The 24,942-nt window shown below is 38.5% G+C and overlaps 1 protein-coding gene across 1 annotated transcript in view; it reads left to right on the top strand.

The window, feature by feature from the left end:
• The window catches only part of CDH11 (cadherin 11), a 120,678-nt gene that overhangs the window by 42,390 nt on the left and 53,346 nt on the right, over positions 1-24,942 (top strand). Inside the window, exon 2 of the mRNA XM_081963432.1 lies at positions 10,406-10,525. The gene's annotated coding sequence lies outside the window, so the exon portion shown is untranslated. The remainder of the gene's footprint in view (positions 1-10,405; positions 10,526-24,942) is intronic.

Raw genomic sequence — 24,942 nt, 5'->3', positions numbered from 1 at the left:
AGATCTTATTTTTCAATGTTCAACAATTCAGAAACTAGGGGATCAAATAATCTCTCCTATTTAAGCCATTTTCTAATGTAGAATGGATAGTAGCATTCATAAACTTGTTCCACAAAGAAGCATTATATTCAAGGTACATTGGTAAGAGACAATACCACATTCAATGATGATTTGCTCGTGCCAATGAGAGTTGCCACTATATTTGTTTCTCAACCTTGCTGACTGTAAGAATTGTTCATCTCCCAAAATTCTTCAGGCAGCAGAATTCTGGGAATTGAAGTTCACCCATCTTAAAGTCATGAACATTTGCTACAGGTAGAAGATCCATATTGACACAAGAAGACTGCTTGTCAACGGAATTACTAGTTCAGGAATTTCAAAAAACAATCAAAATGTCAAATCTTACCTTCAATCTACACTAACCACAAATAAATCAGCAATTTAGCCAGCTGCACGGTTAATGTTGCCCAAGAGAGATGATATATAGGGTTTTTGGTATTTATACTGAACTCTCTGGATATGTGCCCATTTTTGCGGTAGGCCCAACAGCTTTTTCCAATTAAAATTCCAGGTCTTGTTGAAGTGACCCTTGTGCTGTGCTGCTGAAGCAGTACCATATGTCTGTAATGCCACAAGACGCCAAAGCATGACCCCAAAGAAAAGTAAGCAAACTCTTAGAAAACCCTCAAGAAACAGCTCGTCATTCCTCCCAACTTCTAGTGCTGTATGGAAGGACGCCATCCAGAGAGGCAACACAAACAGGGATGGACCCAAACATTGTGCAATAAAGCAACAACAATTCCCCCCTGCCACTGTTTCCAGGTCAAAATGCACATGTCCCAAGGCCAGCCATGGGTACTTTGGCATCTGAGATGGAAAATGCTATGTTTTCCGAACTTGCAATAAGCTTATAATAATACAGAACTCACATTTTTTTTTCTCCTGCCTGTCGTAACACCCTAAATTGGCTGCCAAAAGTAATTACCTCCCTCTTCTTAATGATTGGGTGGGGCTTGCTTTTGCTGAAAAGCAATTAGTTTATCTATTTTTCCTCCTCTGAGGGAGGGGGTGTAGTTTTGTGCAAAGATGAACTTTGCAGGTATTTTGAACTGTCAGATTTTGTTTGTTTCTTATGAATTCTTGAAATTTCAACAAGCCCAGGGAAATCAATGCTGAAAGAGTTTGCTATTTGTCTTAAAATTATAATTACATTAAAGTAGATGCAAGAAAATGTGGGCTAGAGCAGACACTTGGCAATGCCCAAAATTCTTGCTGAAGCATCTGGAAAGAATCATAAGGGGAAGAAAATGGCTTCAACTGAATGAAGTCCATGGGGGGGGGGGGGTCATTATAGATTAATAAGGATGGGGGTGGCAAGTTTTGGTACAGTTCCTCTATTCTAAGCAATAGCCTTTCCAACTCTATTTTTCCATTATTCTCTTCTTGGTGTCTTGTTGGTATTGTGAGGACTCAGAAAGACATTTCTACATCACGTTTATTTATTCATTGGAAAGATTTATAGGGTAACCTTTTTAAGCAACTCTGGGTGACTCACCACAATAAAATCAGAAAAGAAATATGACAATCAAAACAATGAAACTATAAAACAAAAAAAAATGCTTTCTAATTGTTGTCCTTGGAAATGACCCACAGCAGGTTCAGCTGCCCTCCTTCTATATACAATCCCATATCCTACTTATACAATCCCAGCATCTTAGGAAAAAAAAATATCTAGGTCTTATCAGCCTAGATAAGAAAGACCGATGAGGAGGATGTGTCTGTTTAATCATTGGTGGGAGCAGGGGTGGGCGATTGGGGGTTCGCAGGGTTTCAGGAGAACCTCTAGCTAAGATTCTGTGCAGTTCAGAAAGCCCCCAAATCCCACTCCTGGTTGGCTCCACCCACCCCATCCCGTGCCTCCCAGGAGTCCCTACATGCCCCGTTTTGGATTAGGTAAGTGCAGGAGCGCAGAGAGGCTTGGGGAGGGTGAAAACGGGCCTACCGGAAGTTCGGGAAGGCCAGAAATGGGTGTGTTTCTGACCTCCAGAAGGCCTCTGTAGCTAGGGAGACTGTTTTCATCATCCCAGAAGCTCGAGGAAAGCCTCCAGAGCCTGGGGAGAGCAAAAACACCCCCTCCCCATGGTGCAGGAGGCCAATTAGGCCATGCCCACCCAGCAACCGGGCAGAGAACCCCTTGCTAAAATTTTTGAAGCCCACCTCTGGGAGGGAAGGTGTTATCTAAGGTAGGGGACACCTAGAAATGAGGTCCCCCTAGAAGGCAAGATGCAGGTAGAGAACCTGGAGCATAGGCAGCACCCTATCTGATCTAATGGGATGGGCAGGCATTCAGAGAGAGGCAGGCCTGCAATCATTTCATGCAGGGCTTACAAAGTAACCAGCACCTTGAATTGCATTCCGATTCATCGGACTATTGCATGAAAGAGAGCATTCGCTCACAGAATGAGATAACGATTCTCTTGCAAAGATTAGACAGTTTTTTTTAAAAAAATCCCAAACCTCATCGTTCTCAATTATTCTTAGGTAAGAGCATATGTGCTAGTCGTTCCTGACTCTAGGGGGCGGTGCTCATCTCCATTTCAAAGCCGAAGAGACAGCTCTGTCCGAAGATGTCTCTGTGGTCATGTGGCCGGCATGACTAAATGCTGAAGGTGCACAGAACGCTGTTACCTTCCCACCAAAGGTGGTTCCTATTTTTCTACTTGCATTTTTACATGCTTTTGAACTGCTAGGTTGGCAGAAGCTGGAACAAGTAACGGGCACTCACTCCGTTACATGGCACTAGGGATTCAAACTGCCAACATTTCTGATCGCCAGTGTCTTAGCCAATGAGCCACGTCATCCCTCCATTATTATTATTTTTAGTGATTTTTAAAGCCATCCTCACATTTAAAAATGTTTGGCTGTTGGGAAGGTAAAAACTCCTTTCAGGACAATAAGAGCATATTTACTTCATGACGATTGTCAAAATGTCCCTGTAATTGAGATTCTTGTTTTGAAGGTTTTGTGTTCTTGATGCCCCCAACTTTAATCAATTAGAAGACCATAAAGATGTAAACATTGATGCCTCGCTGGAGCCACTGAAATGAGATAAAATACTTGTTGTGTGGCAACAGATATTTTGTGGTCTTTAGGTGACAATCCATGTATTTAAGGCTGCTCCATTGTCTTGGCTTGGTGACTGCCTGAATTGGATCTGGCTTGGAGACCTCACCCACCGTGCATTTTTGCAGCTCTGTTGTCAGGGCAAGTTCATTTTGACCAATAGCGTCGCCAGCTGTGGGGAGCTTTCATGGAGTGTTTGGTCTGTTCAAGCCAGCCAAGCCCATCTGAATGTACTTTCGTTGCCAACACCAGGTTTGAAAGCAGCCAATGACTTTGTGGAGAACAGTCAAACTGAAGGAAGAGCAGTGGGGGGAAGGAGAAGAAAGATGTTTTGTAAATTGTAGATCCTACAAATAGGAACAGAGGCATTTTCAAGGATACATCCAAGTTTTTTTTAAAAAAATATTTTGGACAGACATACTTCCACTTCTGATTAAATAAAATATTAAAACAATAGAGTTGTAGGCAGTGATTTCATACTGAATCCAATTCCCTATTCTGCGCAGGAATCCAAGCTGATAAATCTTGGACAGATGGTGTCTAGCCTTTACTTGCTAGCACTTTTCCAAAAAAATTGTTTCCAGTGTTGGAATTTGTTCCAATCTTTCTACTAAGATTTATTTCCTTCCAATATTCAAATAGAATTAAGTGTCCCATAACTTAGAACCATGTGTCTATAATAGGGATTGGTAGAAAAAAAAATGTTCTTATTTGTTTTCTTGGTGAAATGGGAAAAGTTCTGTCCTCAGCCTTGCCTGCTTAAGGTTAAATACTATCCGTTTCTTCAATATGGTTTCACAGAATTTAGTCTCTAGTATTTGATAATTATTTTTGTGGAACCTATTTACATTTCTCTGAATCCTTTTTTTAAAGCACAATGCCCAGAAGTGAACACAAATGTGTTGGTTGGTCTAACAAATGCAGTGGGGAAAAAAGATAAACAAATCCTTTTTCTTGTCAAGGTAAAGGTTCCCCTCGCACATATGTGCTAGTCGTTCCAGACTCAAGGGGGCGGTGCTCATCTCCATTTCAAAGCTGAAGAGCCAGTACTGTCCGAAGACGTCTCCATGGTCATGTAGCCGGCATGCCTCAACACCGAAGGCACATGGAATGCTGTTACCTTACCACCAAAGGTGGTTTCTATTTTTCTACCTCCATTTTTTATGTGCTTTCAAACTGCTAGGCTGGCAGAAGCTGGGACAAGTAGCGGGAGCTCCTTCCACTACACGGCACTAGGGATTCGAACCACTGAACTGCCGACCTTCTGATTGACACGCTCAGCATCTTAGACACTGAGCCACTGCGTCCGCTGTACATCTTTTGTTGCGGTCTAAAAGTGTTTTTAGCATTTAAGTCATTATGTCATGCTCCTGACTTATAATCAACTTGTAATCTCTAATTATTCCAAGATCTTATTAGTTAGTGCTACTGTCAACTCACTGTTTTCTCTACTTAGACTTTGCATTTGACTACTGCTTCCTAATGACGCATTTTGCATTATGGTTATTAAATTTCCTTCTGTATTTTTCAGCTCATTTCTTTAAGTTAACAAGACAATCTTGAATTATATTTTATAATTCTGAGGCATCCTAATGTTAGGTGGTCTAAAATTTATCAAGTATTCCTTCTTCCTCCTCACGCATGTTAGCAGAGAGAGAATAAATAAAACTGGACATGGTATTATCTCACTTGATACCTCGCGTTAGCTAGAGAAGAAACTCTTGCAGAGAAACGATTTGAGTATGATTTTTGAGGTAAGATATAGTTTGCCGCCAACATCTAGTAGACTATCCTTCTGACTTAAAGAAGTTTCTTGGATGAGAAGCAAAATGTCTTCAAAGAAAAAACAAAGTCCAGTTGCCTTTTGAAAAAGCACCTTTGGGATATACCACCCATTCTGTTCACCAAGCTTCCTTTTCAGGATTTTGATTCCTTGAATTTTCCTTCTATCCTTTTTTGAAGATAGGACCACCGTTTGTCCTCCTCTATTTATCTGTCTTTTCAATCGTTCTCAAAGATAATTTTTTTGACAAGTAAAAGGATTTGAAAAGGACATCAGAAGCTACTTCAGTATCCTAGCATACCATTCATCTGTTTCTGGGAAATTTCACTCAAAGTAAATAGGAGTTTCTGGCTTTATTTTTGTATCACTTTCATACTTCAGTCCTATACTTTCATCATGCTTTTTGCAATTGTCTGATGAATCACATGTCTTTTGTTGAGCAAAAATAAAGAAGCTGAATAGATGTGCCTTTTCTTTCTAGCATTACCAAGAAGCTGTAGTACTTTTTCTTTTCCTTTTTTTAAAACTTTAATTGCTTACTGAACTCCTACTCATGTTTCTGTATACTGCTGCATTCAATATTCATATATTTGTGTGTGTGTATATATAATTGTTTATATATAAGTTTTAATAAAATAATCTTTTGACATTTTAACAACTGAAGATTATTACATTACAGGGACATTACTATGGTGTCATATACAGTAGACATACTGTATAATGAATTTAATGTATGATTAATAAAGTAACAACTGAGTTTTATGGTAGTAAGGCTATTATCTTATCAAATACCTATATCTATATTTATATCTATATGTCTGTCATTTGTCTGTCTATCTGTACACTATGTATTTTTCAATAGTCTTGTGTGGGTTTTTTTTCAAAATTGTTCTTGCAAAGAATTACTGTAGTTTATTAATGCTTTCAGTTTTATTTTAGTTTTCTTTCACTGGGTTATAAGTTTAAAATTATGATTTCTTCTAGAAATTGGCTAAATTGGACAGCTGGCAAGAAATATCTGAAATAAACATGATTAATCATCTGATTTGAATATAATGTGGGTTAGATGAGCCTCAATCAGTGAGCCATTGTGTTAAATTTGTTCATCTTCTGATTGGGGAAGATTTACTCTGATCTAATTTCGCACAAGCTGAAATCAGTGAATTGATTGGATATTGGACAAACGATACTTGTCTGAGATGGAGTTGCAATTCCAAACTCTTTGAAGACCATGTGTTACTTCTGTATGCAAATTCTTTTATTAGAAGAAATTTGCACCCCAGAAATAAGGAGAAGCATAAATAAATAAATCAATAAATGATCTGAAAAGGATTACCTGCCACGAGCCAAATTGAGTCGTTTATTAAGACAGGGATTCAAGCAGAATTGCATATTAAATATAGGGCAGGAGAATAGTTGTCTGGGCTTTAATGTTATTTCTTTTTTTTCTTTTTGCCTTTTGTTGTTGTTGTCTTGGGGTTAGGATTGACGTTGTCTAGATTGACAAGTCCCTATAGTTTTCCTAGGAAAATTTCAGAAGTAGTTTGCCCTTGTCTTCTTCCTAGGGCTGAGTATGACTTCCCCAAGATCACCCAGCTGGGTTTATTTATAAAGAAGGACTAGAATTCACTGCCTCCTGCTTTCTAGCTTTGTATCTCAATTACTAGTCCAAATTGGTTGCATATAGTTTTATCAGTGATATTTAACTTCAATGTTAATCAATTTTCATTTTTGTTATGTTCTTATTATGCCTACCCATAATGGGAGAATGGTGCTTGCTTATTATTCAAAGGCAATGGACAGCCTTCATCTCAGAAATTCATTCATTCATTCAATCAATCAATCAATCAATCAATCAATCAATCATGTACACTGAGAGCGTATGCATCAAAGACAAATTCCTTGTGTGTCAATCACACTTGGTCAATAAAGAATTCTATTCTATTCTATTCATTGTATATCCATCCATCATCATCTGTCTGTCTGTCTCTGTCTGTTGAACCACCCATCCATCCATCCATCCATCCATCATCTATCTATCTATCTATCTATCTATCTATCTATCTATCTAACTAACTAACTAACTAACTAACTAACTAACTAACTATCTCCATATCTCTCCTAATTTAAAAGATATGGAAGGGTTGCAAAGAAGGCAGTTAAACAAAAGCAAGCAAGGGGGAAAAAAGATAGAGGAAAGAGATTCTGAGTAATGAAATTAAACTCTAAATATATGTAATGCTTTAAAAAAACACAAAAATCCAAGAAATGCAATCTATGATGATTTCCTTAAATCCATAAAGATTCTGAACACTTGTGGACACCATATTTATGTTGCCTAACTGGCTTTGGAGGGATAGGTATTGCTAAATCTAGGTCAACACAGGGGTCTCTCCCTATGAGAAAACAGAGAACTATATGAAATCATGTGTATCCAGTGCGTACATCAATGACAAATTACATACAAGGTTGGGGGCTGAAAAGTGGGGGAAATAGGAAGAAGAGCACAGTCTCTTTTCTCCCCCCCCCCCCGCTTTCTGTTGGTGCTATTCATGCTAGCAAATTTGCCACAGAACTGTGAATATTTATTTAGTCTTTTTCATAATAGGGGTGATTTAAAAAAAAAACCTAATGGGGAATTATTGGAGGACAATGAAAGACATTTGTAAATTAAATAGATAAGCCCGTTGGCACACAAGGGATGTTTTGTCCAATACAAGAATTCTATTGTCCATTGCTTTGGTTGTCAAGAGCCACGGAGCAGAGGATTTATGAGGATGGCACAATGATCCTTTCACAGTGCGGGCGAAGGAGCTGTGAGATTCTGTCCCTCTGCTTTTCAGCCTCTATAATCTTTTTTATCATGCACAAGGACAATGTAGGATTTAACTGGTTCTTGGGTCTCAGGACTGTCCATTTAAACACCAAGGACTGTGAAGTAATTAATACGGGGACAATAGATTTCCTTTTTTTTAAAAAAAAAAAAAAGCTTATTTTTTGTACCTGAATTACTAGAGGTTTAAGAATCACTATGCTTGCCACTTTGGATAAACGGTCTTCTTAAGACATGGCTTATTCACAAGAATAAAAAGCTATAATCCTGTTTTTGGAATCGGAGGAAAGACTGTTTGTTGGCAGTGTTCAATCAAATGTCCTGGTTCTTTCCCCCCTTGGCTATCTGTTGCAATGAGACTTGCAATCAGGGATGGGTTTCTGCTGGTGTTACTGCCAGTTCGCTTCACCCATGCCCGCTGTGCATTGCTTGCATATGCACAGTTGCCTGTACATTGTTCTGTGCTTGCACAGAAATTTATAAAATCACTACAAAACATGCCAGAAACGGCATGGGTGATGGGGGAACAAGTTCAGGGGCGTGGCCAGCTAACTGTCCCTGCCGGTTCGGCGACCCAGTCCAAATTTCCACTACCAGTTAGGCCGAACTGGTGCAAACCGGTAGCAATCCACCTCTGCTTTTAATGCTGCAAACTTGAACCAGGACAAAACTTTATGATTTAATGAACCTAGCTGATTAAAGAACATGAAAAAAAAAAACACCAAGTACGAATAGATATTGTGATGTGTTATTTGAAAATTACAGTAAATCTCGGCAAAAGATATTCGTAAGAAAAATGCTAAGTCTGAACCTAGTATTGTGTGTTGCTTCGTGACATCTTGAGATATGCCCTCTAGATGGGGGTTTCTTTGTTTTTTGGTCTTCTCTTGACAAAATCCTTAGATAAAAATTCCCCAGACATTTCCCAGACAGCTTTTTTTTACCGTTCTTGAATGTTTGTGGATCTTGAAGTATCACAAAGCATTTTCAGCTACCTTTAATAGAGCCACAATAAACCATGTCACAACAAAAGGAATGGTTGGAAATATTTCTGACTTTCCTAATTCTCTAGTGTGCTCTTGGAGCTGGGCAACAGGCTTCTTGTAGGTTACATGTGGCAATGAATCAGTGGAACGACTTGCCTCCAGAGGTTGTGGGTGCTCCAACACTGGATGTTTTTAAGAAGAGACTGGGCAACCATTTGTCTGAATTGGTATAGGTTTCTGGCTGAACAGGGGGTTGGACTAGAAGATCTCCAATGCCCTTTTCAGCTCTGTTATTCAGCCTTCCATTTTTGTAGTCCTTAAAGTCCTTAAACATTTGTGTGAAGGAGGGGAAGTTTCCCCCCACCTTCGATTAACGAGGTGCGGATCGCAGCCCTTCCAAGAAACATATCTCCGAATAAGCAGAAAATAAACCCGAGAACATGTTCTAATGAAAACAAAACTTTAATATGAAAATAAAATAAATCTTACTATCTAATTGTTACATTCTGGCAAGAGCAATTGTTGCCCACCTCCTCCGGCAGGCAAACGGAAGATCAGAAGGAAAGTACAAGAATGTGTGACGTATTATGAAACGTGTTATGAGACATGCACAGTAAATCATTGTCAGATAAGAAAACATTTCTACAGTATAACTCAGAATAGAAGCTCAAGTAGACAAACCAAAATAACGCAGTGACAATTTGAAGTCCAACGTTTCTCAATTTTGGCAACTTGAAGTTGTGTGGACTTCAACTGACAGAATTCTGAGAGCTGAAGTGGAAACATCTGCAAGATGCCAAGGTTGAGAAACACTGCCTTAGAGATGAAACTGAGTGCCATTCCACACCAAGTAATAATGCCTATTTTGCCTTAATTTTTAATTCAGCACCCAGAAATATTAAAGATGGGAATCCACCTAATGAACAGTAAGCTCTCAGCAGCAAGAGTCTACGGCTGCTGTAGAATTTATGTTTTTTACGACGATGCTCCTCAGCTTAGACAATTTAGAACTACGCCACCTTCGCTCTGACTTAAGCGTAGTCTATAAAATTATCTACTACAATGTTCTACCTGTCAATGACTACTTCAGCTTCAAGCACAACAATACACAAGCACACAATAGATACAAACTTAAGGAAAACCACACCAAACTTGATTGCAGAAAATTTGACTTCAGCGACAGAACAATGCCTGGAATGTGTTAGCTGACTCAGTGGTTTCTTCCCCAAACCCCCACAACTTTAACCTTAGACTATCTACTGTTGACCTCACCCCATTTCTAAGAGGTCTGTAAGGGGCGTGCATAAGCATACCAATGTGCCTACCATCCCTGTCCTTACAACCCCATTTATTTGTATCCATTTCATGTATTCATAATCTTGTATATCCTTATATCTATTATCTTCTACACACTTGACAAAACAAATAAATTAATATTTTTTTACTTTGAAGGTAATGGGATACTGACCTGGTTTCTATTACTTTTATTATGGAAATACTTTGCTTGAAAATGTATTTGCATCTGTTATTTGTTAAGTCTAATTTGGGCCCAAGATGCTGTTTCTTTTCTAAAGTTCACAGAGGGAAGAAAGGAAGGATAATTAAAAGTTAATTTCTTCTTTTTGGCATCTCTGTTGTTACTACATCTTGACTTCTGTGTCCTCCCTTTTTCTTTTCCAGAAAGTCTTGGATGATTAAATACATAACTGTGCATAAACACAAGCTTTACTGGAACTATTAATTTGCTCAAATGGATGGAATATGGTACTTTAACTGGCAACAGGCTTCCAAAGGTTGAAGGTAAGAAGCTGGATCACAAAAGCTTGTACTTGTCAATTTCTGTACAGCTATAAAAATACTAGAACATTCTGAGCCTACTACAGCTTTCTCCAAGCTGCCTTCCAGATTGGTTGGATTATAATTTGTGACATTGCCAGAATGCCTGAGGCATTAAATGTTGGTCCCTTATATCCGGGGAGCAAGGAGAGTGACAGCAATGTGTACTTCTTCACTGCCAAAGATAGGGCAAAAAAACACAGCATTAAACAAGGCAAAGAGCAAGAAAGATTATTAAGGGACAAGAACAGTGTTGGGATTCAATTTCTTTATTACTGGTTCTATGGGCGTGGCTTTGTGGGTGTGGCATGGCTTTGTGAGCGTGGCAGGGAAAGGTTACTGCAAAATCCCTTTTCCCTCCCCACCCCACTAATTTGCTTTCCAGCTCCGTTCTCCTGTTCAGGGCAACAAAAGAGGCAGCAGGGACAGGGCCACCCTATTTGCCGGTTCTACAAACTACTCAAAATTTCCATTACCGGTTCTCCAGAACTGATCAGAACTGGTTGGACTAGAGGCTAAAGTGTATGATGAATGGTTGAGGGAACTGGACATCTCTACTCTTAAGAGAAGATGATTCCTGGTGAGGTTGACATCAATTTTTGAAGGTACAATTCAGAGGTGGGGTCCTACTGGTTCAGACCAGTTCAGTTGGGTAGGTAGTGACTTGGCCTGCCACGCCCCCAAACTGGCTCTATCGATGGTGCCATCTTATTTTTTGCTTCTGCACATGCTTCTGCAATTTTGTCCGTACTGCACATGCGCGCATAGCACACATCAAGTGCATGCACAGCGCGTCCCTGAGCGAACCAGCAGTAGCAGCATCCAGAACCCACCCCTGGTACAATTCTCCCCACCTCTCCTTTATGGTCTGAGAAACTGGGGTGGGTGGATTGAGAGTCTCTTTTGAGCCTCCCACTGTCTTATCTGATCATTTTCATGGCAAAGTCTCCAGTCTTCCAAGTCTTTCCAACATGAGCATATTTGCATTCAGGCAATCATGCTTGCCCCCCCCCCCCAAAAAAAAACCTCCTTAGATACCTTTAATGTTATATTCTCATTTGAACAGAGATGCTTGTAATAAGATTCAGGCAACTCTGACATTATCATGCGGTATTTAGCACACTCATTTATATTGTTTCATAGTCGAGACGGCAATGTTCTGCTTGATAGTGGCTTCATTTCTCTTCAAAATGTCCTTGACTGTTCATAAGCTCATTTCTGGCAGCTAAATGACAGGTTTTGTGAAATTTCTTAGGGAAGGATTAAAAAAAAAAAAAAAACCCTGCCAGAAAGGCAAGTGTGTATGCCTTTCCATCAAGAGCTAAGGCAAACTGGAGCAATTAGAATCACAGGTCATTAAACCCCATTTGATAGTCAGACAGATAAACATTTGTTTTAATGTGTGCTGAGCATCTACAGAGTTAAATAATCACATCTTAAGGACATCTGCAAAGTCACAAATGACTCAGTAGAGCATATTATTATGCTATGTTGCTAATGCGGAACTATTGCTTCTAGCTACTAAAATCCATTAACATTAAAAAATAATAATTGACTTCATCATTTTAAAAAAAAATTAAAAAAAATTATATCAGATCTTTCCATGATTGATTGATTTATTGCACATTTTTGTTGTTGTGTACTGCTTAGAAGTACAAAGTGTTGTATGTGGTTTAATGATATTTCAAATAAGTAATTTCAGAGAAGTCCATAAATTAAGGAAACCCTAGATAGAACATCTGTAAAACAACTGCGATGGATTTCCTGTTTAAACAGGAAATGTGTTATTAGTTAAAGAACAAAGCTGAATAAATAAATGAAAATATGCAGAACTGACATGAACCAGACTTCCCTTAATCCATATTCTATTTTAAGGACCACTTAAAATATGCAGTGTTAAGCAGGAGCTAGGAGCTAGTGTCAGGTCTCTATATTACAAAGTGTTTATTTTTTAATTCATAAGTCTCTGATTTGCTTGAGTGCATTAATCGGAGCCTTGACACATATTATCCTAAAACCTTTTAGAATCACAGAAACCTGAAGTAAAATACAAATACTTTAAAGTGGATATAGTAGATTAAAGTTATTTCTTAAAAAAAATTGTAACCACAGCAATAGATTCCCAGTAAAACAATAGTCTGTCATAAACACATTCAAAAGCAGTAATTGCAGTGACAAATATTTTAGAAAAATACTGTAGGTGTGATACTATATGTATGGATATCTTCTCCTTTATTAAAAAAAAAACCCATTAAGTACTCATCCATATGAATCAGCACTGGAAATGTATCATTGAAATTCTCAAGTACCTTGAAACTCTTTTGCAAAGGAAGAAAACTTTGGAGAAATAGCTAGTCAAATTAAGCATTTTCAAGCTTGATCTCTCAATCATCTTTGGTTTTGTTCTACAGTCTATTTGCCACCAAGTATTTTTTTTTTTAATTTTACCTATCTGAGGCAGAAAAAAAGGCTAGGGCCAATTTAATGGGGTGCCCCTGGTGTGCCTAAGAAGGGCTTTCATTTCTTTGGAAACCTCTATAAAAGGGTTCTAGAGATACAATAGGGAAGTAGAGAGAAATAGAAATAATTTGCCAGGTTTTGTACCCCATGACTTCAAAACAGGCGATATAAATGCATTTTTGTGTGTTTTCTCTCTCTCTCTCTCTCTCTCTCTCTCTCGGTGGCCTTGGTTTGAGAATCTATTTTAGTCAGCAGGGGGGGATAATGGATTCACAATCGCAGCCTTGAAAAGTCAATACAGTGTTTGGCAAATAGAAAAATATTATCTAGTTTCTGTGGGCTACCTGGACATCCATCATTATGGAGTGCATGGAGGGAATATCCAAAAGCCGTATTAAATACATGACTTTATTAGACCCAAGCAAAATGCCACATCATAGTGAGTTTCCTGGAATGCTCTATTTTCATTTTTTTTTAAAAAAAACACCTCTAGGGGAATGAGAACACAAAGTAGGACAGGAATGCTGTGGAGATTTTGAAGAGACTTGCTGAGTGACATTGAAATCCCTTTGGACTGTAGGCTCATGAACCTGAGGCCAAAGTGGTTGAGTCAGGATGGCAGTTCTGTTAGCGTGTCAGGGATTCACAACTCCAACAGTCACTTTGCCAATGGATCTCTTTCTCTCTCACACACTCATCTGATATCTCCCTCCCTCCCTCTCTCTCTCCAGCTATCAACCTATCTGCTCATCTACCATCATCCACCATTATCTACCATCTATCTATCTATCTATCTATCTATCTATCTATCTATCTATCTATCTATCTATCTATCTATCTATCTATCTATCTATCATCTATCTATCTATCATCTATCTATCTATCTATCTATCTATCTATCTATCATCTATCTATCTACCTATCTACCTACCTACCTACCTACCATCTCTCTATCACTCCCTAGTTATTAATTTACAAGCTATCTGATCATCTACCATCATCTATCATATCTATCACATCTCTCTTTCTCCATCATCTAATATCTATCTATCCTATCTATCCTATCTATCTATCTATCTATCTATCTATCTATCTATCTATCTATCTATCTATCTATCTATCTATCTGTCATCTCTCTCTCTTCCTAGATACTAACTTATCGAGCTCATCCACCATATCCATCTATCCATCATCCATTCCTCCATCATCTATCTATCATCTATCATCTATCTATCTATCTATCTATCTATCTATCTATCTATCTATCTATCTATCTATCTATCTATCAATCATCTCATATGGCTATCTCATATTATGATTCATGGGATGCAAAAAAATCTTCACTTGAAAGATCTTGTTTGAGATATTAAGAATATTGAAACATCCTGTTTCTAGAATTTTTAAACCGAGATGCTGTTTTCATTCTGAAAAATTGTAGAACAAGAAAGAAAAAGGAATTTGTCAGCCCTTCCTCCAGACACCAAGCAGGTTCAAGCAGCAGTTAGTCCCCAGAAGTATTCCATTGATTTTCTTGGGTATTTTAAACTTGAAAGTCAAGAGAAATTGCGGTGGATGTATGTAATGCTGTTTCTTGCCTAAGCGATTCTGGAGGTTCACATTGCCACATATTGCTATCGTTCTCTCCACTCCCACAAAGGAAAAGCAAATAAAGCCTTGCTTACATTGACTGGCATGTAAACCTGAGTATCTATATGACATTTGCATTTTCCATTTTCAATCCCAACTTCTTGTTGTGGTGGTGGTGCTTCTGTTTGAAAAAGATTTCCTCTCCTGCTGTGCTCACTCAGAAAAGAAATTTCCTGTTTCAATATCTAAATCATCAAAGCTCACTGAAAGATGAAATATTCACATGCAAATATTATCATCCAGGCAAAAGGTACAGCATCAAATTCACTAAATATGCACTCTGCATGTGGATTTGGCTCAAGAAATAGTTCTTGATGTCTTCCTTAGGACTTTGGGGAAGCCAGAGAAGCTCTAGACATTTGAAGAGATGATTGCATGATGAACTAATCCTTTAAAATGCACACGTGTGCATAACTTCTGCATAGTTCAATTTTTGTGTCAAAGCCACAGCTAGTTCTCTATTGTAAAAAGGCTTTAGGACCCTAATAGGAAAGCTGTAACTTAGCTTGGCAAGGAGAGAGGAACAAATGACAATCAGACGAGGGTAAATGGCTCGAAAATCTAACATGTGCATAATATCAGAAAACAGCTTTGCTTATTTCCCTCGATAAACTTTATTATGTCTCTATTAATTTACTAATTATTTACATTTTTTTTTCCAAGCTTGCATAAATGAATTTCTAATCAGAAATCCCAGCGATCGCAAAATATGATAGCAATTTCAGTGCTCTATGCTTCTCTGCATATAAATAAGGCTCGGGAGATAAAAAGAAGATAACACTTTTCAATCTTTTGTGTTCTTTCACTTCAGCAATTTTTTTTTAAAAAAGCTAGTAAATGGAAGATAGAACATAGAGATTGTGTCATTTAGATAAGGAAATTGAACTGGTTGTGTGCTGAAGTCAAGGTCCCATGAATTTGGTCACTTTGGCATGGTACGGAAATGTGTTCTAGATTTTCCAAGGTTGTGTGGATGTTGTTGTTTGTTGAGGTCCAAATGACATTGAAGTGTCTCTTTTATCCAGAACATTGACTTTATCGTTGTTATTGTCAGGAAGCTATCTTGGCCATTGGATCTTTAGGCCTGCCATATTTAGTGCTGTAGGAAGCGGGGAGGGGGGATTGTATGGAGCTGGGGTGATATATAATCATAACAACATTCCTTTCTCCGAGAGTCAAGGACATTCTGCCCTTCACCTGGAGTGGTGTGACTGAGAGGTATCTCCAGTTGGGACGGTGCTTTGATAAGACCATGTGATGGACATGTGGGTGCTGGGTAGGTGCTTGGACTTTCTTTTGGGTGGGGAAAACCTGGAAGCTTTCAGATTCGGGTTTTCCCAAATGTGCCAATATGACATCTCTAATAAATGGAACTTTGAAGAACTTCAAGCCTCGGAGTCTTCTTCTGTTGGGGGTGTTACTTGGAACCCTGACATTAACCTGAATCCTGTTTAAACTTCAACCAATTCCCCGAACATTGGGATGCTGTCCAGGGTTCTGAGCCCTGAACATCGACCCTATACCAGGCAGTGTGAAGACTCAGGGAAGAGTGAGGGGGTGGAAAAATGACAGCTATTTCTAGACAAAAGGAAAGTCTTAGGATCACAGGATCACAACTCAGTCAAGGTTGCTCAGAAAAGGATGATAAAGTTTTATGATGTTACTACAATTGTATATATCTACCCTAAGACTAATCTTTCACATCTAGGCCAGGCTAAATATGGTATTAATTACATACTTATTTGCTGATTTATTCATGCAATAACCAAGAGCTATACCCAGTGAAATTGAGTGCCTTATCTTACAATGTTTATGCTGGAGTTCATCAGAAAAGGATTGTCTTCTATTAGTTCTATTGCCAGGGAAGTCTGATAAACTTAATGATAAATAAGACTGTAAGATTCCAAGAGTGTTATTAACTGTGGCTATGTTTTTGTCAATAAGGACACATTTTTGTCTTAGAGATCTCTTAGATTTAATTGTTCTGTGTTGTATAGTATTATCGGTACGTGAAATTATTTCTAATCAATATTTAGTACATTGATGTGTTGAACTAGTGACTGTGTGTAGACTGTAGTGACTGAAGGATGCATATGGATTTTACTTTTGTTGCTAATTAAGATTGCACCAGCTAGCTAAACTTTTGATTGTAAATATTTTTTTAAATATTTATTGGTATTAGTAGGAAATTCTATACTGTAGTGTTGCAGTGGGCAGAATTTTTCATGGCAAGTTTTGGAAATTCTGAGTTCCATCCCAAACAACCAACAACCGAAAAAAAAAAGCTAGCTCAAAATTAATCGAAGATGCCATTTTCTGGAAATGCTGATTACTTCACTATTATTAGGTTTTTTTTAATGGTCTTATGATTGTTACATTTATTGGTTTTCCTGTTGTTCTGAGCCGTCAGAGTTCTTAAATGAGCAGCCATATTTTAAGTAAATAAATAAAAGTTATAGAGAAAAGGTAGCAAGTTGTTCTGGCATTTGCATCTGGGGGGCTTTTAAAGCTGTTTGCAAAGCCACATGTAGCTGTAATGCATCAGTGTTTCCCTTAGAAAATATTCTGTTTATCAGCAGGACCTTATTCATAGAAATTATGGAAATGAGACTTGAAAAGAAAGCAAATCATACTCCCTCTTCTGTTCAGCAATCCAAATTAAAAGCGCTCAACAGAGAGCGGTATATATTCCATGCTTAACATAGCCAGCTAAAGGGACCCCCTCATCTCCTTAGTTGACTAAACAATTCCAGTTTTAAATTGCTCTTAGAACCAGGAAGATTCTCCTAATGTTTGGTTGACAGTTTCCTCCTAGATTTCGAATTTTATACTCTCCAGGAAATAGAATTTTGGCGTTGGACATCTACACTCCTAGGGATACTTTAAGAGCCCTATCATCCTGCAGTTTTCCTTTCTCAAAAGTAAAACAAAAATGACAAAACCCTCCAACTGTTCTTATAGTGCCTGATCATCCTTGGTGGATGGAAAAAAGTTGCAGATGCCAGCTTTATCAAATCAGAATATCACTTGTAGTTTTGATGATGTTCTGTCTGAATTCTTCTTCAACTGTCATGAGTCTTCAGAACTGGAGACAGTAACTTATGAAGACCATAGAATCAATAGTCAAAAGAAAACAATAATTGGGCAGTTATTCTTGATAAAAAGAATGCCATTGGATAGTTAAGAAATAAGATTTCTCTCTAAAGGAAACAGTTGATAAATGACTAGATGGGCCTTCTTACACAGCCAGAATTCCATTACTAATCTAGGACTTTGATTGAAACAAGTCTTTTTAATGTTGGGAATATCTACATTTACAGTCAAAGGACAATGTTCTCACTTGCTTCCTGACAACATACTGCTGCTCTGTCTTCTTGCAACAATGGTGTCAGTATACTTTGGTTCTATGGATGAAAGGATGTTTCAAACCCCCCACAGAATAGTATTTATTATTTATAATGCAGCTCCATCCAAATCCTTCAGTTATATTATCTACCTAGCTACCTAATCTAGCTATCTACTGGTATCTATCCATTTATCTATCTATCCATCCATCCATCCATCCACCATCCATCCATCCATCCACCATCCATCCACCCACCCACCCATCCATTCCATCCATCCATCCATCCATCCATCCATCTCCATCTATATCCATCCACCCGTCCAGATCCTCCTCCTCCTCTTGTTGTAGAGAAACATACCACACTATGTCAAAGTTCCAAATTTCATGTACATGAACAAAAATATGTCTTTTCTCAGAATGAAGATTATTTTTAATAACCTACTTCTGGCAAAGGAGCAGATTTCTTAGACCCATTGTGGCTGCAGAAGAAAAGGTTTTTGGTGACCCCAAAAGCTGGATGGATGGATGGATGGATGGAGGAAGGGAGAGAGGGAGGAGAGAGGGAGGGAGGGAGGGAGGGAGGGAGGAGAGAGAGAGAGAGAGAGAGAGAGAGAGAGAGAGAGAGAGAGAGAGAGAGAGAGAGAGAGATTCTTCTCTTCCTTATTTCATTTTACAACAGGGCTGTTTTGTTGAGACCAGTTCCAGTTGAAAGAATAACTACATTTAACAACTTTGTCCACCTAGTAATAGGCACTGATTTTCTCAGCTTATCCAACCAAGGAACCCCTCCATGGTCAGACAATCTGTCTCCCCAAAAGGTTTTTCTATATAGGCAGAGGGGCATAATGCTGGGGAATGACTCTCTTTAGGTTAATCTATCATCATGGGATTTCAAAGACGGTTAAATTTGACATGTGACCTGCAGAATTACAACTCCTGAAATGTGTTATTCCTGCTAGTATTTCTTGAATAGAGTCAAAGGGGAATAGCAGCAAGAAAGCAAACGACTGAAGTTTTAAGGACAGGAAGAGCTACTGTGTTTAGAAAATTTATGATTCAGAAAACATATGTAAATACATGAGTTAAGCTTCTGACTCTGGTTCTTGCATAGAGAAAAAAAACCCATAAATAAATCTCAAGGACAAGAAAACATTAAAGGACAGGACACAAGTGTATAATAAATATACATAAATGTCACTCTACCTCTGACTGAGATTATAAATCTGACGAATCGGAAAGACAGGATGCTTTAAAAGACAGGAACTAAATTAAACAAGAAATCCATCAATATTCCAATTTTTCAAAACAACGAAGGGGCAATTTGTTTGTGTGTACAAGGGCACATTCAGAAATCTCATGGTAGATTTAGAAAATGGCCAGAGTCTGCTTTGGCTTCAGTCTAGGCATAAGTTCTTCAATAAATCACACTCCTATCAGCAGAGACTGTTTTAGTAAAAGGCATTGCTTCACCTATTTTGTGCTTCTTAAACAATAGTTGGATTTATTTAGTTTTTACTCATTATATTTCCTACCAGCTGTTTATTAAGTGATGTCATAAATCAGAATGAAAATGGCACTGGTTGTTCATTGTTGATTTTTCCAACTTTCGTAAACATTGGCTGTGATTATGCAATTATTGTAAAGGGAGGTTATGTCTTTGTGTGTGCGCAAGAGAGAAAAAGAGGGGCTGTATACAGTGGTGGGATTCAAATAATTTAACAACCAGTTCTCTGCTCTAATGAGCAGCTGAGTAGGTGGGGCTCGATGGTCATGTGACTATGTGGGCATGGCCAACTCAACATCACTCACATCGACAGGCACTTCATCTTAGCTGTTACAATGTAATAAGTGTTAACTGGCGAGGCAGCTTCTGTAAGCAGGGCACTAAAGGTTAGGCTAGAAACAACACCAGGATGTTTCCTTCCTGTCTTCTTTACAGAATTAGCCCTCTAAAGTGTAAAAAACAAACAAAATGAGATTTCTTCCAACAACCAGTTCTCCGAACTGATTAGAAAGTTAACAACCGGTTCTCCCAAATAGGTGTCAACTGGCTTAATTCCACCACTGGCTGTATACTCAGGAGCTGAGCAGACTATTTCTTAGAGAACCTGATTTTTTTTCAGCGTACAGGTTCACATTGATAGAAAAAGGCTACTTTGAAGAATATACTTTTTAAAAAGTAGCTGCTAAGGTTGCTCACTTGCGCTCACGTACACAATTTTCAGATAAACTTTGGTTTTGTAAAATTGAGGAAGGGAGAAAATTTGTGTTATCAACATTGCTAGTTGATGAGGCACATTTATAGACAAATACTCTAAATAAAGGAGAGAAATGAAGAGTTGTCTCCTGAATTTACCTAATCCTAAATGCAATTGTGAATTTGCAAATCATGCTTTACTTAAATGTTGCACAAACACACTGCAGCAGCTCTGCACAGCAGAAAAAGGTAACAGCATCCATACAACACCTTCCTGCAAAAAGTATGGTATATCCACGAAACTTCATCAAAAATTACCTGTCCACACAATCCAATTTAGCACAACCAATACAAGCTGTAAAAAAAATAAAAATAACACTGCCACAGATCAAAAATCATCTCAGAAACTACCAACACATACTATTAGAAACACATGAAATCAGAGTAGCGTGCAAGCCAACAAAAGCCCTCCAAAACATCCTAAGTAAACCAGCCAGCCAAGACATGTTGAAAATTCTTTAATTTCACAACATATGGACAGACTTAACCATATTTTCAACTGACCATCCTAGATCAAGCCAAGTCCAAAACACTAGGGAATGTCTAGAAGCCTGGCACTCTGACAAATTAGCCAACAATGGACACATAGACATAAACATATTGTACATACTGTGCAAAAGATACAAGTCAACAAGCCAAAATGGGAACGAAAAGATGAAAGCACCCACCCACCCACACCAGCAATCAACACCCAGATGAGCCTAGGTTAATTCCAAGATTAACATCAGACCAACAATAGATTGGAATAAACAATACTCCAATCAAGGAACTGCCAAACAAGGTAATAATAAATAGCCCAACCAAAGAACCTCCAAGATCACTCCCACCAACACTGAGAGGGCAAACCACTAGAATGTAAACTGAGAGCAATCCCCACTCTTTACTAGCACTGATGAAGTTACCTAGTCTAGGTAATGAAATGTCTGCAAGAAAACAACCAAGCTCTGAGAACACCAAGGACCCCACATTTTGCAATTTGTCAAAGGTTCCTCCTGAGACAGAAGAGACTTCTATTTTCAGGCTGCTTCAACATTTTATTTTTCACTTTCTCCTGATATCCTTGGAATTTCTCCATCATCCAGATCATGGCTATCCCACTGGTGCTTTTTCCAAAAGGCAACTGGAAGTTTCTTGGTGTTTTCTTTCAAAGGTTAGAACTGAAGAAGCTTCTTGAATAAGAAATGGAAACATTTGGGAAAAGCACCTTTAGGACTTTCTCCTGATGTTTTTTTGTTGAGCATACAGAGAGTCCTCGAACTTAACCACATTTTGTTGGGTGACTATTTGAAGTTACACGTTTTTAGGATTGTTGCATGATCAAAATTCAAACATTTGGCCACCGATTCATATTTATGACCATTGCATGGGATTACCTGACAATTGGGACTTTCTGACAAGCAAAGACAATGGGGAAGCTAGACTCTCTTAACAAATGTGTTACTAACTTAACAATTGCAGTGATTCATTTAACAACAGTGGCAAAAAAGGTCATAAAAAGGGCAAAAGCCACTTAACAAATGTCTCCTTTAGCAGTAGAAATGTTGAGCTCAGTTTGGTTGCAAGTTGAGGACTAGTTGTATTTTTGTTGGAGACTGATGGAGGTGACTCTTGTTGGGTTGTTTTCATTTACGCAGCATTCCATTGTTAGGGGGTTTCCCTGGCTGCTGATAAATTCCCACCAAAAACAAGGTCCAGGTGGAAGGAATTCCCTCCTGAGACCCGTCATGGGGTATGAAAAAATGAAAAGCCAGGGAGGCAGCCATAAAGCTAGAGAGAAGACTGTAGAAGTAAAGAGAAGATATTCATACACTTCTCTTGGCCTAAGCAACTAAATAAGTAACACAAACAAACACACATCCTTTTCTAAATTGAAATAAACAGTCTATTTAAATTTCATCAGAATCATAGAAATAATACTGAAGAAAAGGAGAAGATTTTTGCACAGTATGACCTCCAAAGGTTTTTCAGCCTTGGTTCATACAATGGGGAGCATTTTCCGCCCATAATTAACAGTTTGCACAAACTCCAGACTGGAGAAGACTATTAATCATTTCTCTCTAAGAACAAGACTCCTGCTAAAATCTTGGTTCACCAATGATTCTTTTGAATGAATCCTTTGCTTGTGGCAAGAAAAAGCACCAGAGGTCAAATGTTCTTTCCCCCTCCCCTCCCCACACCAGCAGATGTTTAGATAAAAGAAAAGACAAACTTATGATAGTATTCAAATGTTTACTTACCCAATGGTGCTAGTAACTTTTGTGGATGTGCTCTCTAATTGATGATTCGGACTTCAAGAAACTCCAATCATGCCCTTAATTTTTTTTTCTTGGGACGACAAGAGTAATTTGTAAATCTAAAAACAAAACAAAAAGTAAAAGGCAAACTGTTAAAAGGATGCCAAGCAAAACTGTGGAGAACAAATTAATTAAGAGTTGTATTAATTCCTAATTGATAGGAAAATTTCTGGTGGCATCGGCAACCCTGGTGCTTATTCATCTAAAAGACAGAATTTGAGATTTACACTGCCATTTAGAATTGCTACATATTTAGATTGCATCTGGACAGATCATAAATTACAATGATTTTGGCTATAGTATATTTGTGTTGTTTGTCGAGTGCATGCAAAAAAGGAATGTCCTTAGGCGAAGTCTGACCTTGAACAAAATATGCATAAGAACTGGGTGAAAATAAGTGACAAAAAGACAGTCACTTGATATGGATTATTTCTTCCCGGGTTCCATCTACAACTTCATATAACATCAAGCAGAACTGGAAGCTGAATGGGCAAAGGATATTTTGAGTACAATGTGAATTATGAATTTTCCACTAAGTTCCAAGTTGCCCAAGTACACAATTATTATTTTAGAATAAACGTCCTCCAAGAGCCTCATCATTATTTCAAATGATATTGTCAATCACTCTGTTCCGTAATAAGCCTACTTTTTTTGTGTTTAATGCTGCTTGGTTTGCTATTTTAGCAGAGTTTATATTTAAAAACAGACAGCTGGTATCACATTTATCTCAAGAGCATCTCCCCGGGGGCAGCAAAGGAACGTGAAAACCATTTACAACCATTTTTCATTTCCAGAACTGTTAGATACTTGTTCTAACTACAGTGGTTTCCACCAAGGTCCTCTGTTCCGGTGGGAACAGAGGTTTAATCCTATTGGTCAAAGGGTCTGACAGCTGCCTATAAAAGGTTTGCTGTCAGACTCAACCTTCGCTGGATTGTTCTCACTTGTTGTACTTAATAAAGAGCTGTTGTTACCATTAACAACCTTTGTGTGCCTCTCCATTACCCAATCTAACATGAACCTTTTAGTCTTCCTTCCCCCCATTCCTTGTTTCCCCTTAAGACTATTTCTATGTCATTTCAATTCGGGGGCTGTTTTGCTTCTATTACATGTTTAAATTGGGCTTTATTAGCTCCACGCTGCACATACCTGCACATTAAATGGAGACTGAAGAAACAGAATAACTGTGGCAATCGGATATAAATAATACAGCATATCTCTCTCTTGTCAACGCTAGTGCAAAGCCTGGGAGAGATGCCACCATGCTTTCACAGCATAATTGAGATAGTGATGGGATCATGCTTCGTACCCACCATTACTGATGTGCACTGATTGGCCAAAGACCCAGCCATTAGAAAGAAATTTACAAGCATGGATGGTTCTGTGCATCAGAAACCATCAGTGCCACAAAGTAGTTCAGTGAATCTCTGGAAACAAAGCCTCCTAGTACACCCAATGTGTTCAGGAATCTATATGAAGAGCTTTAGAGTCACACTCTTTGCACTTTATAATTGGGGAAGTTCTCAGCTTACAGGACAAATAATAAGAGATTGCTCTCTCCCTCTCTCTCATATTTTCCTTTGTTCTAATTGCCATCTTTATAAAATGCCTGAGAGTGAAAGAAGGAAACCAACACAAAGGGTGTGGTTTTGGGGTGGTTTTTTTTTTGGAATGGCTCCACAGTTCTATCAACAACCCCAAATATGCAGATGATACCACTCTAGTGGCAAAAAGTGAAGAGGCGCTAAAGAGCCTCTTGATGCAGGTGAAGAAGGAGAGTGCAAAGGTTGGCTTGAAACTCAACATTAAGAAAACTGAAACCATGGCATTGGGCCCTCTCAATTCCTGGCAAATAGATGGGGAAGAAATGGAAGTAGTGACATATTTTATTTTCCTGGGCTCCAAGATCACCGCAGATGGGGACTGCAGCCAAGAAATTAAAAGACGCTTGCTCCTAGGGAGGAAAGTTATGGCAAATCTAGACAGCATCCTAAAAAGCACAGACATCACCCTGCCAACAAAAGTGTGTATAGTCAAGGCTATTGTTTTCCCAGTTGCAATGTGTGGCTGTGAAAGTTGGACCATAAGGAAGGCTGAGCACCAAAGAATTGAGGCCTTTGAACTCTGGTGCTGGAGAAGATTCCTGCAAGTCCCTTGGACTGCAAGGTGATCAAAGTGATCAGACCTTGAGGAGATCAACCCTGACTGCTCTTTAGAAGGCCAGATCCTGAAGATGAAACTCAAGTTCTTTGGCCACCTAATGAGAAGGAAGGACTCCCTGGAGAAGAGCCTCATTCTGGGAAAGATTGAGGGCAAAAGAAGAAGGGGGTGACAGAGAATGAGGTGGCTGGATGAGTCGGTGTGAGCTCAAATGAAC

The sequence above is a fragment of the Natrix helvetica genome (genome assembly GCF_964273705.1).
Source record: "Natrix helvetica genome assembly, chromosome: 10".
In the NCBI taxonomy this organism is placed as follows: Eukaryota; Metazoa; Chordata; class Lepidosauria; order Squamata; family Natricidae; genus Natrix; species Natrix helvetica.
The sequence above is the reverse complement of the archived record's forward strand: the minus strand, read 5'-3'. Positions and strand labels throughout refer to the sequence as shown.